The sequence below is a fragment of the Megalopta genalis genome, chromosome 5 (genome assembly GCF_051020955.1).
Source record: "Megalopta genalis isolate 19385.01 chromosome 5, iyMegGena1_principal, whole genome shotgun sequence".
Lineage (NCBI taxonomy): Eukaryota > Metazoa > Arthropoda > Insecta > Hymenoptera > Halictidae > Megalopta > Megalopta genalis.
Genome location: NC_135017.1, coordinates 24930095 through 24943749, shown reverse-complemented (window position 1 = coordinate 24943749; position 13655 = coordinate 24930095).

Below are 13655 nucleotides of genomic sequence, written 5' to 3'. Positions count from 1 at the left end.
TGCGTTTCGTCTCGGTCGTGATTTAGGGGTGGGCCGCGCAGGGACCGGGATCGAGTTCGAACACAGGTTTCGCAATAAAAATGAATCCTTTGTACGGTCGTGTTCACCTCCGCGCACACCGAACTACTCGTTCTGCGGATGATGTTCACCCTTTCGCGCTCCAAACTCATCATTTCGCGGATAATATGCATCTTTATGCAAATAAAAATGTTGTGATATACTGTGCAACAGAGAAAAGGTACTTTTTAGGTACTTTATAGTGGGCCGTTTTTATATTTAGAGGGTGAAAACGCCCCTCGAAGTTTATAAGATGAAATATGAAACACAGCTTAAAATTATTAGGTCGTTAAGCATGAAACGCATACTTTACTCTACAATTTTGCTATAAAACCTACGTAGTTCATATTTAATGACCTAATAGCTCGGAAATTATTATCACACTTGGTATAAATTTTATTCGTGGCATTTCTGGGCGGCTGAATAATGTTATTGTCGCCGGTCACCTGTATAACGAGATAAACTACCCCTAATCGTTTTAATGTACGTTTAAAAGACTTGAAACCTGTGCATGGCGATTCATAAAATCTTTAATGAACCCTAGATTTGATGATGCTAACAAATTATTGCATAAGAAGAAATTTGTAGTTTTACGAGCTCTCGTACTGAGTGGAATCTTAAACATCTTCGCCTATATACGTGATAATCCGAAACGATATTATTTATGTTACTGAGTTACTACGATTGAAGTTGCATTGCCACTGAATAGTTTATTAAAAAGTTTATAGCTACAAATCGTAGATTCTAAACAATTATAAAATCGCTGTCGATAGATAATATAACCCCCTCCATACATGATCTATTTAATACTAGATTTACGGAACCCGTCAAAATGACGGGTCATTAATTTTTTAATTTACGATTATTCATGTCGTTAAGATACATTTTTAAGTTATTTGTTCAATTTATATGTTACTTACGGCAAATTACCATAACACTTGTTAAAAATCAGAATAAACGTCTTATTGTTACTTTTATTTTTATATGTTACTTACGCCAAATGTTACAATAACAGTTGTTAAAAATCTGTATAAATGTCTAATTGTTACTTTTATAAGCTAACATAAAACAGCTGTTTTTTGTGCTCCGTAAATCTAGTGTTAAATATGAACGTATTTTCCTATTATGAAAATCCAGGGATGAAAATACACGAAGACGTGCGAAATTATTAAGAAAGTAATAGTGGCAATTAACCCGAGAAAGATAACCTATGTCGCAGAGGCGCCTGCGAAGACTGTTGATTTTTGTTAATTTTTCATAGAGGTCTAGTGATTTAAGTTTAAAATTACTTAAAATATAAAAAAATATAATATAAATGCATTTTATTTTTACAATAATGCCAAACCTTTAAAATGACTAGATTAACTTAAATAAATATCCATTGTTAGTATAAAATTGACGCCTTAGAAAAGCATGCGCCTCTGAAGCGTATGGTTATCTCTTACGTACGTTGTCATATGGTTATCTTTCTAGGGTTAAATAAGAGGGCGAAGGGTTAAGTAAGGAGAACTCTGCTAGAAAGAATCTCAAGAATTTTTCGCTCAGTCATGAGATTTCAGTTCGTCGATTATAGGACACCTGAAACTGTGCGCAATAACGTTCTGTTTTCTTTCCCGCGGTTTCTCGTGTTTACCCTCCTTTTAGAACCACCCGGTACGTAACAATTAGTCGGCCAAGTCCGTTCCCGCGTCTAATGAGGGACACTTTAATCAGAGTATACGCAGGGCGTATCGTTTTTCGCAGTTCACGTCCGCGGCGACGGCTTTCCGCGTTGTACATCGCGACACCGCGTTTATTAATGTTACGGTGGCAGTATGGATATTTCTGCTCCCCTAAACAGAAATAAAAGGAACGGTGAAGGCAGCGAAAATACCAACGCGAAGGAATTTTTGTATATTGTTTATATAAAACAAACAGGATCTACGCGAACATGTATTTCTGTGATTATGCTACTCTCGACATTCGATCCAATTATTTTCGTCATAAATGTATAAAATCCGCTGTTATTATTTGTCCAATATTTAAAACTGCGCGTACACAGTTTTTTAACATAAATTCTTCAAATCCGCAGTCTAGCAATTAGCATCTCCTACTTAATTGTTGCAGAGAACTTCGCTGGCATTCATCCAAGCTATTTCCTTTTGTTTCAAAAGATATTGATTGGGGACTGCGCAAAGATTACAAGGAATTTCTCGTATAAATGGCACTGCTACCTCTTTTAGATAGAAATTAATTAATAATAGAACTACCAAATGCTAGACGTGATGACAAGTGATTTTATGTACATCAATTAATGCACTTACTGTACTATTTGGTAGTTCAGATATAATTTATCTGAAAGCATCAACTTGTCTAATGCATCAACACCGTCCAACTTTATTCTCATAAGAGAAACATTATCTTCCTCTATACTTTCAAAGTTCGGCAATAACAACAATTTTGAGAAGAGATTATCGAAGAAGAAACTGTCGTAAAAGTGCAACAACATGTTCCTCCAGAGCGCGGTGAAGATGTGCAATCTAACGTCCGAGCACCTCGGCATCTCTTAAATCTTGCCGTAACATCGAAAACCAAAAAGAAACCGTCCGGGAAGAACACTGTAGAATCCACGAGAAAATTTAATGGCGTCGCCAAAATTAATTTCTACAGCAAAGAGACGGTAATTTATATTCTCCAGGATCTTCTGCAATGTCTTAATCTCTAAAAAGAACTAAAAGCATCAAAAAGAACAATATTTTTCTGTGAAAAAATGTCCGAGCAGCTTTTAAATCGACTTCTACGCTAAAAGATTGTTAATTCACATTTTTCAAAACCTTCAATAATACCAAAAATCGCGAGAACAAATTACCAAAGGGAAGCTGTTCGAGAGAAACAATATTCTTCTGCGCGGATAGAATCCATGAGAAAGCGCAATGGGGCACCTTAAATAAATTTCTGCAGCAAATATACTGCAATTCATATTTACCGAAACCTTGTAGATAGTAACACCTTAATCTCTAAAAATAAGCACGAAGAACAACAGTTTTCTCAGCAACCCCTAAATCAAACTCCGCACGAAAAGCATCGCGACATTTTGCGAAATATTTAACGATGCCGAGAATCGCGAAAACAAAAATTATACAGAAGAATCTGTCCAAAAGGACGACAAGCCGGAACCCCCTAAAAAGCGCGATGGCGTCCCGTAAATCAATTTCAACGGCAAAAATGCCGCAATTCATATTCCCCGGGGCCCTCGGCGACACCCGAATCCCTAAAAAGAACCAGAAAGAAACTATCTCCGAGAAGAACAACATTTCCCCGCGGGTCGTAGAATCGGCGAAAAGGTGGCTCGGCAACCCCTAAATCTATTCAACGGCCATTATCATGGCTGCGAGGTGCCAAGGATTCCCGTTGCGAGCGTTGGGTGCGCGGGTAAATAGACTGTACAAGGTAGGAAAAAGTTGCGGTAATTCGGGCTGTGCCCGGTGGAAGGAGGCTGCGACTATTGGGGTTGGGAAAAGGGGGGTTGGTGAATGTGGGGTTCGAAAGACGCGGCAAGGTAAGGCGAGCTTCTCCCAGCCGTGGGAGAAGGTAAACGCGCGGAGGTGACGAGAAAAAGGAACAGGAGGAACAGCAACGAGTTTATTACGCTTTCGCGAAGTTTTATGCCCCTTAATCCGCGCGACACCCCCGCGGGAATTGTTTTTACGCTCGATAGCTGCGGTGGCAGCGTTTTACGGGCCACTTTTCGTCGGTTTGGATGGGTTCGGGCGAACCCTTGCCGAAAGTTCGAGCCGTGGACTGACCGACGCATGGATTAACGCGACGCCGGAATTGGACTGACGCGGCATGGAGCAACATGGCGGCGGGATTGCTTCCGAAAGTAATCTTCTTTCGGCTGAATTTTATCGGGGGCCGGAACCGGCTGATTCTGTCCCACCCCCCATCCCCCTCCCCCGCGCGCGTCTACGGGAAATTGAGCTTACACGAGGGTGAATTCTCATTTCTTCTACATTCTGTCGATAAACAGATAAACAAAATTCGTGGCATCCCTCCGAATATCCTCCGCGAGGTCGTCTGAATACCTTGCCGTGATTTGAGGAGTTTATCTCGTTTCTAACTAGACCAGGTTATGTAAGAGATGGGGTTAAGGGTTAAAAGTGATTTAAAAAATCTGATTTCATTCACGATGATGGATGTATACATCATAGTGGCTGATTTTTCACTGTTTTCAGCCTTAGAGTAGATTGGACAAATTCTGGGGTGCTCATTGTAGTTCCTAATTTCAGCTACAAATGATAGTTTATGCAAATGGTCGGAACTTTTAGCAATAAAAATAAAAATTCGACGGAAAGTTGTGCAGAAATGAGAAATTTCCTAGCAACCCATTATACCATTAAAGAGTTAAGTTAACAAACTATTTATGTATTCGGTAATTAAAATCAACACCGACTATAATAACTAGCCTGTTCATAATCATAACTCATAACCATTAACGTTAAATCTACCGAACAATAAAAATTGCTAGCATGCGTTGTTTTATAAGAAAAACACGATCGAATTACTTCAAACTTGTTATCTTTTCTATCCTAATCCATTTCAGTCTATGCTTGACTTAACAAATTTATTCATTAATTTCCTTTGAAAGAGCGTGTACAACTATAACAATTTTCCAATGCAAAATACGAAACCGTTTATATTTATCGATAAGATAGATTTAGCTTTGAAACGAAGTAAAGGTTTCCATTTCTATGCCGATGTTTCGAACGTGGTTTCAAATCACATCATCTAATCATTGAAATGAAAGTAAGTATCCCCTATCGTTGACAATTCGACGTTGAATCTCCCATCGCCGGGAAAATTCAATCTAGAAGAGGAGCATTCGAATCACGCGAGATCACGATCCCGGCGCGTCGTCTTCTTCGGCCACGCTCGCGAGAATAATCGAAACGCAACGAAAAAAGCGATTGTATTCTAACTGAACGGCCGTAGACACACTTATCAGATACATCGACAACAGCTCCACCAGGCACAAACGACCCCGGAATATCTGCCAGCGACTTGACTCCCGAGCTCGCCTCCCTCGGTTTCCTCCCGTCGTCGACTCGACGACGATATCATCCACGGCCCCGCGACAACCACGGCGACACGAGCGTGAAATAAAATTTACCGTCGATCGGACAGACTTTGTACAGTCTGGTGCAATAAGTCGATCGGATTAACGTCGACAATTTATTGCTTATTTACCGTGTCGCGTGCTTTCTACGTTGTTCCTCGCCTTGCGCACCCCCGCTTCCTATGAGAAACTCTCTGTCCAGCTTTGTCTACTTGGCCTGGGGTTTTCTCTACGAAACGCCATTTTGTTGCGCTTTTGACAACAGCAGATTACTTGTAAAGTAATCATTTATTTTGGAGAATATAGGTTTTGGTTAACTGAACATCGTAAAGTGAATGTGCTTTTGGTTTACAGCTCAGCTGTTATTTCGTCGTGATTGCGACAAAAATCGGTTCAAATGAAACAAATATTTGCTTCTAAATGTGACACTTTATTCCAGAAAATATATAAAATTAGCTGCTAGTTAACTGAATATTAAAACATTTATTTAATTCTTTAATTCTTTTGTTAGCCAATTAATGAATTGATTGTGAACCTATAAATAATTATAATCCTTCTACAAATTTACAAATCTATTTATTGTAACTCCATAAATTATATATATATATATATATATATATATATATATATATAAATAGAATAGAATTATATAATAATTATATAATATAATATAAATATAAATAATAGAATAGAATAAAATTATATATATATAAATAAGAATATATAAATATTCTGTAAACACTTAAAAATATCTCCTTCGTATACGCTTAAAAATGTGGTTTTGTTGTATTCTGGAAAATGTACTTTGTCAGCTTCTAACTGAACATTAAAACGAGAACATGCATTCGTGCACGCTTCGTGTGCGCTTCAAAATGTCATCTCTTCGCATTTATGGCACAAGCATAGAAAAACTAAAGTCAGCGTCTATTTGACTGAAAAAATAAATCGCGATTACGCGCTTGTTTAAAAAATGTCATCTCGGTGTTTCTGTAACAAAGCGAAAACGTGCTCTTAAAAGTAAGCTCCTGTTGAACCGCTGGCTCTCTAAAAATGGCGGCCAACGACACCGTCGCAGCGCTGAATAGGTCCAAGCAGAAAAATGCCGGGTCCTTTACATGAAGAGTAGAGTCCCCGAGGGATACCGTCGCCTGTAACAGATCCCGAACTTGTCCACGGAAGACGTTATTGCACACGACTGTACTCTCGGCAGGGTTCTTTGTGCGGGCGCTTTTACGCACGATAGATATCCCGGTCAGCGTCGATTGCCTTCAAAAGGCGGAACGAAATTTTCCGTGGATCGCATGTTAGACCGATAAGGGTGTCTCGTCCTTCGACGAGAGCGCGATACGGTGGTGGTCCTTTGTCGGTCACCCTTCGAGCTCGTTGGCGTTCCCGTCTGGGTTAATCTCGTCGTCGAAATCGGTTCCAATTTCCGCGACGAAAGGGAGAACGGCCAGAAAAAATATAACAGAGAAGAGAAAAGGAACACGACGGAGAAGGAGAAAAAGAGGTGGCCGGGGGTGGCGCGCACACGCGCGCGCGAGCGCGCCCCCGTCGACGGCGTTCAGGGAGCGGATTTTAATCAGTCGATGGCTCATGCGAATTAGAATGGGCTAAGAGCGGATCGATTTTTAATCTCTGTAAGAGACTCAGGGGAAACGAGCGTTATGCTCGCGCCGAGCAACCCGTTGCACGGTTTAACCCTCGAACGCCGGATCAGAGGGTCAATTTCACTTGACCGTGGTCATCGTTCCACGGTATGTATGTTCCGTTTGCAAACGCGGTTGTCCGTTCCATCGTCGGATAACGGAACACCGTGAAACAAGGGGTGCTTCCATCGCTGACTCGTGTTCCTTAGAATCATCCCGAGTCATGTACTGTAAATTCTTCCTAATTGACGCTCAGTTTGGAAACAAAAATGGACAATTTGGGTAGAGAAGGCTCGAATAATCGTAGTTCCTCTTCCCAAATTGTTTATTTTTGAGTACAAACTGAGCGACAATTAGGGAGAATTTACTGTAACTTATAAGTAGACTGTGGATTTTTGTGCGAAATAGAAATAGCATTCCTTAGTTAATAAAATACATAAATATGTATTTATATTCTTAATTTGTTGGAATTTTACTGAAGAACACGTAATAAATGTGCAAGGGTGATGCAAATGAAACCATGTTGTTCGTAACCACCATGAACAACAATATGATATAACAGAGGACGCAAAATTAATAAAAATAAAAAAGAGATTTTCATGTGCCTTATATAATAATAATATAATATTAATATTATATAATAATTAATATATAATATAATATTAATTTTAATATTAATATTTCCAAAGTGTTTAAATTTGATTAAATTCGACATTCGATCTGATCATTTTTGTCGCAAACGCAACAAATTCGCAGTCTACTTCTTCTTGATCATATAAAGTCTTCAAATTCGCAGCCTAGTAATTAGCTCCTCTTACTTAATTCTTACAAGAAACTTCACTGGCATTCATCCAAGATACTTCCTTTTGTTTCAAAAGATTTTGGTTGGAAACGGGAGAAAAATTACATAGAATTTTTCCAATAAATGGCACTGCCATATTTTTTAGATAGAAATTACTTAAAATTAGTATTAGAACTACCAAATATTAAACGTGATTAATAATGATGATCAAACTGCGGATTTTATGCATTTATAGGAAAAATAAATAGGCTTAAATTAAAACATTGAAAATATTAAAAGAAACTAAAAACGTTGATATATCGTCTTGAACTTATTAAAATGATTAAAGACAGAAAAGACACTTGTGCTTGACTCCTGTGTCTTGCAATTTAGGTAGACAATTTTTATTTTGCATAAAGATCTGCAGTCTAGTGATGACAAGTAATTATATCAATTAATGAATTTGAAGAAAGTACTTATTTATCGGTTCAATAATTATAAAAGAAATTCTGCTGTTACTATCACAAAAATATGTCTTGTACTCAAGCCTCATTCGAATCGTCTTTTCAAGTATACAAAATTTGATGTATGCACAACAACATAAAAATATATAAAATGACGGACTTAACATCAACGCAATAAATTATCAGCTTACATTTTCATTTCGTTACTGCGCCTCGCAAACAATTCTCAAAGTCTCTACATCCCGTAAATAACCGTGAAATAGCAGGCATGAATCTAAACCGTCGCATACTAAAAATTTGCCCGTAAACATAGAAACTTCTATCGAAACTGTATCCTGCGAAGAGACAAATAATTCTAGTTTCACGGTATCATAAAAACAGCTAAACAATGCCGTGATAAAAGAGCGAACTGGAAATATACAGTGTCGGCACGGATTCGCCCCGAGTCGATACTGGATTCAGAGGGTGCGTGGGCGCCGAGCACGCGTCGCAGCCGCGATTACGCGAAAATTAATATCAAATATTCACTCGGCGTCGACCTACTCGAGTAAATAAAAAAAGAGAAAAAAGAAAGCAAAAGGAGGAGAAGGAGGAAGGTTCACTCGTTACCAGCGCGCCGGCCATTGAATATCTGAATCTAGCCGAAGCTTTATTTTCCCCCGGCGTGGGCGGGACCGAGGGGGGAGGGAACAACGGGGGCGGTTTTCCCGCCGGCGTCTAGACGCCGCGGCGCCTGTTCTCAGGCATCAGCTGCTTGCGGAAGTACGGTCGATGCTTGAAATTTGTTTTCCCTTTTTCTCCACCCTCCTGTTTCTCTCTTTTGCTTATCGTCCTTCGCGTCGTACCTTTTCGCCCGGCCGTTTGCTTCTTCGTTAACAATTTCGATCGAGCCTTTCGGTTATTAAAGATACGGGCGGGGGTGGCGGGCCAGTTTCGACGACGATAAGCCGGCACGAGGTTTTCCTGGAATGATAAAGGGCGTCGGAGTTTACCCGGAGCAAAGGTTTATTAAAATCGCACTCCTCTGCTTCCTGAAGGAATTATGAAACTCGAGTACACGCAAGAGACAGCCGCCACGATATTGAATAGTTTCTTCGCGCGCCTGTTTCGTGGATTTGCGATGCTTTTGGAGAAACGCGACATTCCGGGTTCGATGGTTTCAGACTGCTTTGACGGGTCTCAGTTCCAAGTGCAGTAAAGTCTCCCCAATTTTCCTTCAGCTTGTAAGCAAGAATGGACAATTTGGAAAGAAGAGATACCATTATTCGAGCGCATTTTTATGTTTGCCGATCGTCAACAATTATGAAAATGAGGTGCAAGGCTCGAATAATCGTATCTCTTTTTCAAAAATTGTGTATTTTTCGTTTGCAAGCTGAAAGAAAATTAGGGAGAATTTACAAGTTGGATATCTGTAATCTAACATTTGCATAATTTTTAACATTCTTAACACTACGCTGTCCGCAGATCTTAGATATGATTCTTTTGTTTGACGCCGGCATAATAGCTTGGAAATTTTAGATTTTAAAAAAAGTTTCGAAGATGGCGGTAATATAAATTCCTAAAATTAAGATATGGCATCCAAGAATTGTCGTACTTAATTCTTAGTTAAATAAGCACAATGCTATAGTTAGTTTGCTGCCTTTTAACACCCAAGAAATATAGTTAAAATGTTATTTCAGTTTTTTAAAATGGCACCAAAGTGGTACCACCGGCACACAACAGATAGTTTTTGCATGGCACCAGCGTGGTGCCACCGGACGGCATAGTGTTTGTTGTTCTTAAAAATTATTGTTTCATGTTATCAAGAATTATCTGTTTTGTTAATTATTCCGTCTTGCAATTTAATTAAAGTTAACGTTATGTGAGATGCAAGTCATTAAAGATTTTAGAAGAATTTAAGGACATTGTTATGTTATTTTTGATATATTGACAATACTGAATGAAGGAAAACATTTTTATCTAACTCTTGTTTATTGCAGTTGACATGAAAACGTTCTATTTTGCATAAAAATCCGCAGTATACAAATTATCTGATTTTATAATTTTCGAAAGTCTATAATTTACAGTAAATAATTAATTGTTTATTGCCACTAAAACCGTCAAATCGTTCCCGGTAACATTATCTTACAATTTCGTTCAAGACTATCATGTAGAAAAAAAAATGGTCCAGATTTTTTCTAGCATTGCGTAGTAATAATCACTCGATTAATTTTTACAAAAAGAAATAAAATGTCTTGCAGTCGGCGCAAAAGAATTTTTATTGTAGCCAATTATTTATTATATCTAATTATTACTTATTTTATCTGAAGCACAATTAATCCGCTTCGAAAATTTCTACACTAATTGGAACAGAATTTAACACTAATTTAACAGAAGAGTAAAATAATAGGTATTGAATAAATTTATCGCGTCTGATCTAACGTCGCGTGGAACTCGTTTAAAAATAAACGAAAGATCATCAGATTATTTCAGGGATGAATTTAGCGTCTGTCTGCGACCGACCATTTCTACTTAGGACTGATGAAGCTGATAAGGTCTCATCCTCCGTAATTTGATATCAATTTGCAAATATTGAAACGTAATGAACATCGAACCGCGCGGTGCATTTCTATAAATTTACGAGACGAACGCTCGAATTAAATTCCGAAATAATGCAACGCAATTAATTCTCATTGGATTTCGCCGAAAATTGATCCGCGAAGAAATGAAATTTTACAATTCCATAGCTTGCACGGTTAATTTCTGCGTATATTAATACTTCTTTGTGGTATAAATCCGTGTCCAGCGTGTACTCACTTTAAATCAAATTTTAGAGCGCGTGGCGAACAGGTATTGTAATTATTACTAACATTGTTGTTGCAAATAACGTTCTCATTAACCGATTTCAAAAGACCGGTGTGCGTGCAGTTAAATCATTACCGAGTTTTAATTGAATTTTCGACACAGTCTTAACACGTCCGTGCAAATTACGTTTCCAATTAAATATCTAAGCGACATCCAACCGCGTGCGACAACAAGAGAACAGATTATTGTTTTTCAATCCTCTGGAATGTATCGTTGAATTTAACCATCGACTCTTTCAACGCGTCGAAAATCGCACACGAACGATTTGCAAATAGAAAATCGCACGTATATAGCAACGATTATCACTACAGAATTTAACGCGATCGTAATCACCGTAAAATATCATCGTAAGGACCGATTATGTTACAGTTAGCATACGTATTAACAGATCCTCGCCCATAGCTAGTACATTCGGAACCATAAAACCAAGCCCGCATATCGGATTTTAATTAATAGAAACGGAAATCGTTAGCCACCAAAGTGGAACATCGATTAATAATGTTCCCCCGCCCACCTCCGTTCCACTCCAGCCATCTACAGTAGATTTTCTTCCTTTCCACTCCAGGTTGCAATAAATTATGAGCGGTTTGGCACACGGTATTCGCGAAATTCTTTCATCATCGGCCATTCTTCCTCCGCGCTCTTCTGAGGCTAAATTGGACCAATATATTTCATTGTCGCGCTGAAATACGATCCCCTATCTTTTTTTGCCGGTCGCAATACTCCCGCTAATACCGTCATATTCGTACCAATTAAAAAAGTATCTCGAAATATTAGATTCGGAGCTGTAATAACGTCGCGGTAATTAACAAGTACGGATACCCGTTGTTCAACAAAACGTGAATAACCATGAATGAAACATGTAGTAAGAGAATCCTATTTAATTTTCCTTTTACGAGTGGGTGTATAAAAATGTGAATTTATAGTTTGCTACGAACGACTGTTGAACAGTAGAGTGAAAGGTATCGGAATTTTTTCAAAGGTTTGGTTGTTATCCAATGATGCAATTTCTGTTATAATGGAACTTCGTTTATATAAACTTCTTTTACACGAGCTTCATTTAGAGGAACTTCGTTTACACGAGCTTCGTTTATAGGAAAACTTCGTTTACACGAGCTTCATTTATGTGAACTTCGTTTACACGAGATTCATTTATGTGAACTTCATTTACACGAGCTTCGTTTACATGAACTTCGTTTACACGAGCTTCATTTATGTGAACTTCATTTACACGAGCTTCGTTTATGTGAACTTCATTTACACGAGCTTCGTTTACATGAACTTCGTTTACACGAGCTTCATTTATGTGAACTTCATTTACACGAGCTTCGTTTACATGAACTTCGTTTACACGAGCTTCATCTGCAGGGTGTCCCAAAAATGTCTCGCAATACGGAAATGTGGGGTAGCTGAGGTCATTCTAAGTAACTTTTTCCTTTGCGAAAATGCAATCTGCGGCTTTGTTTACGAGTTTTTAACGACAAACACTGGCCAATGAGAGATGACGGCGCGAGAGAGAGAGAGAGTCCGCAGCACAGAGGCTTTGACAGATGATCAGGACGGACTCGAGCCGCGCACAACGGCATACATATAATGCACACGCAACATCACTCACAGGACCGTTATAAATATTAAGAAGCCCGAAACAATAACATAGATACGCAATTCAAATCCGCTTCTAATCCGCTTCTAATCGTTACGCCCGTGCCGCAGCTGCAACGTGCTGGAAGATTACTTATTAAGTAATCTTTTTAATAGTGAGTTAGTCTGTTTCAGATTTTTAAAAATGGAATGGAAATAAAATGGAAATGATGATGATGATGATGATGATAGAAGGATGCCACCCAATTTAACCGAAGGAATAGCAGTCTTGTTGGATTTTCATTGAGAGATATCATTCAGAGACGACGTCTAATTCAACGCGTGCTGGAAGATTACTTACCTATTAAGGCGTTAGTTTTTAAGGCGTTAGTTATTAAGGGGTAGTTGCTAAGGTGTTAGTTATTAAGTCGTTATTTATTAAGGAGTAGTTATTAAGGCGTTAGTTATTAAGTCGTTATTTATTAAGGGGTAGTTATTAAAGGGTAGTTATTAAGGGGTAGTTATTAAAGGGTAGTTATTAAGGGGTAATTATTAAGTCGTTATTTATTAAGGGCTAATTATTAAGTCGTTATTTATTAAGGGCTAATTGTTAAGGCGTTAGTTATTAAGTCATCATTTATTAAGACTTTAGTTAATAAGTAAAACTTGTTGTAAGGAAGGAGGTCATAACGGATTCTGGTTTCATTCTGACTTCCTTTCGGGTCTCCATTCACACAGCAATCTCCACGTGGTGAGACTCGGACAATCGATGTAATTTTCTATTTCCAGTCGGTTCTAAATCGAAAGAAACCTCGATCGTTCTATAACAGATTCGAAATCTATAATTACACCGAGCTAATGGCTGTGAAGCAGAGCTGGAGAAAAATAGATTTTTTAAAATAATAAATAGATCACAGAAACAATATTATATATCCTCATGTGATACAGAATTCAATATAAATAATAGTCATACATATGAAAATACCATTTCAAATATATTTAACTACATAATATCCAAATGTAACTAACATGTCCGAAAAAGTTTACTCGTCAAATTCTATATTACGTCGGAAGATAGAAATATTTATTGATCCATTCGTCTATTTGTTATTCCAAAGATCTATTTTTCCTCGTTCAATATTTCTCCCTTTCCTATCTTTTCCAAATAAACAGCTTAAATGCGA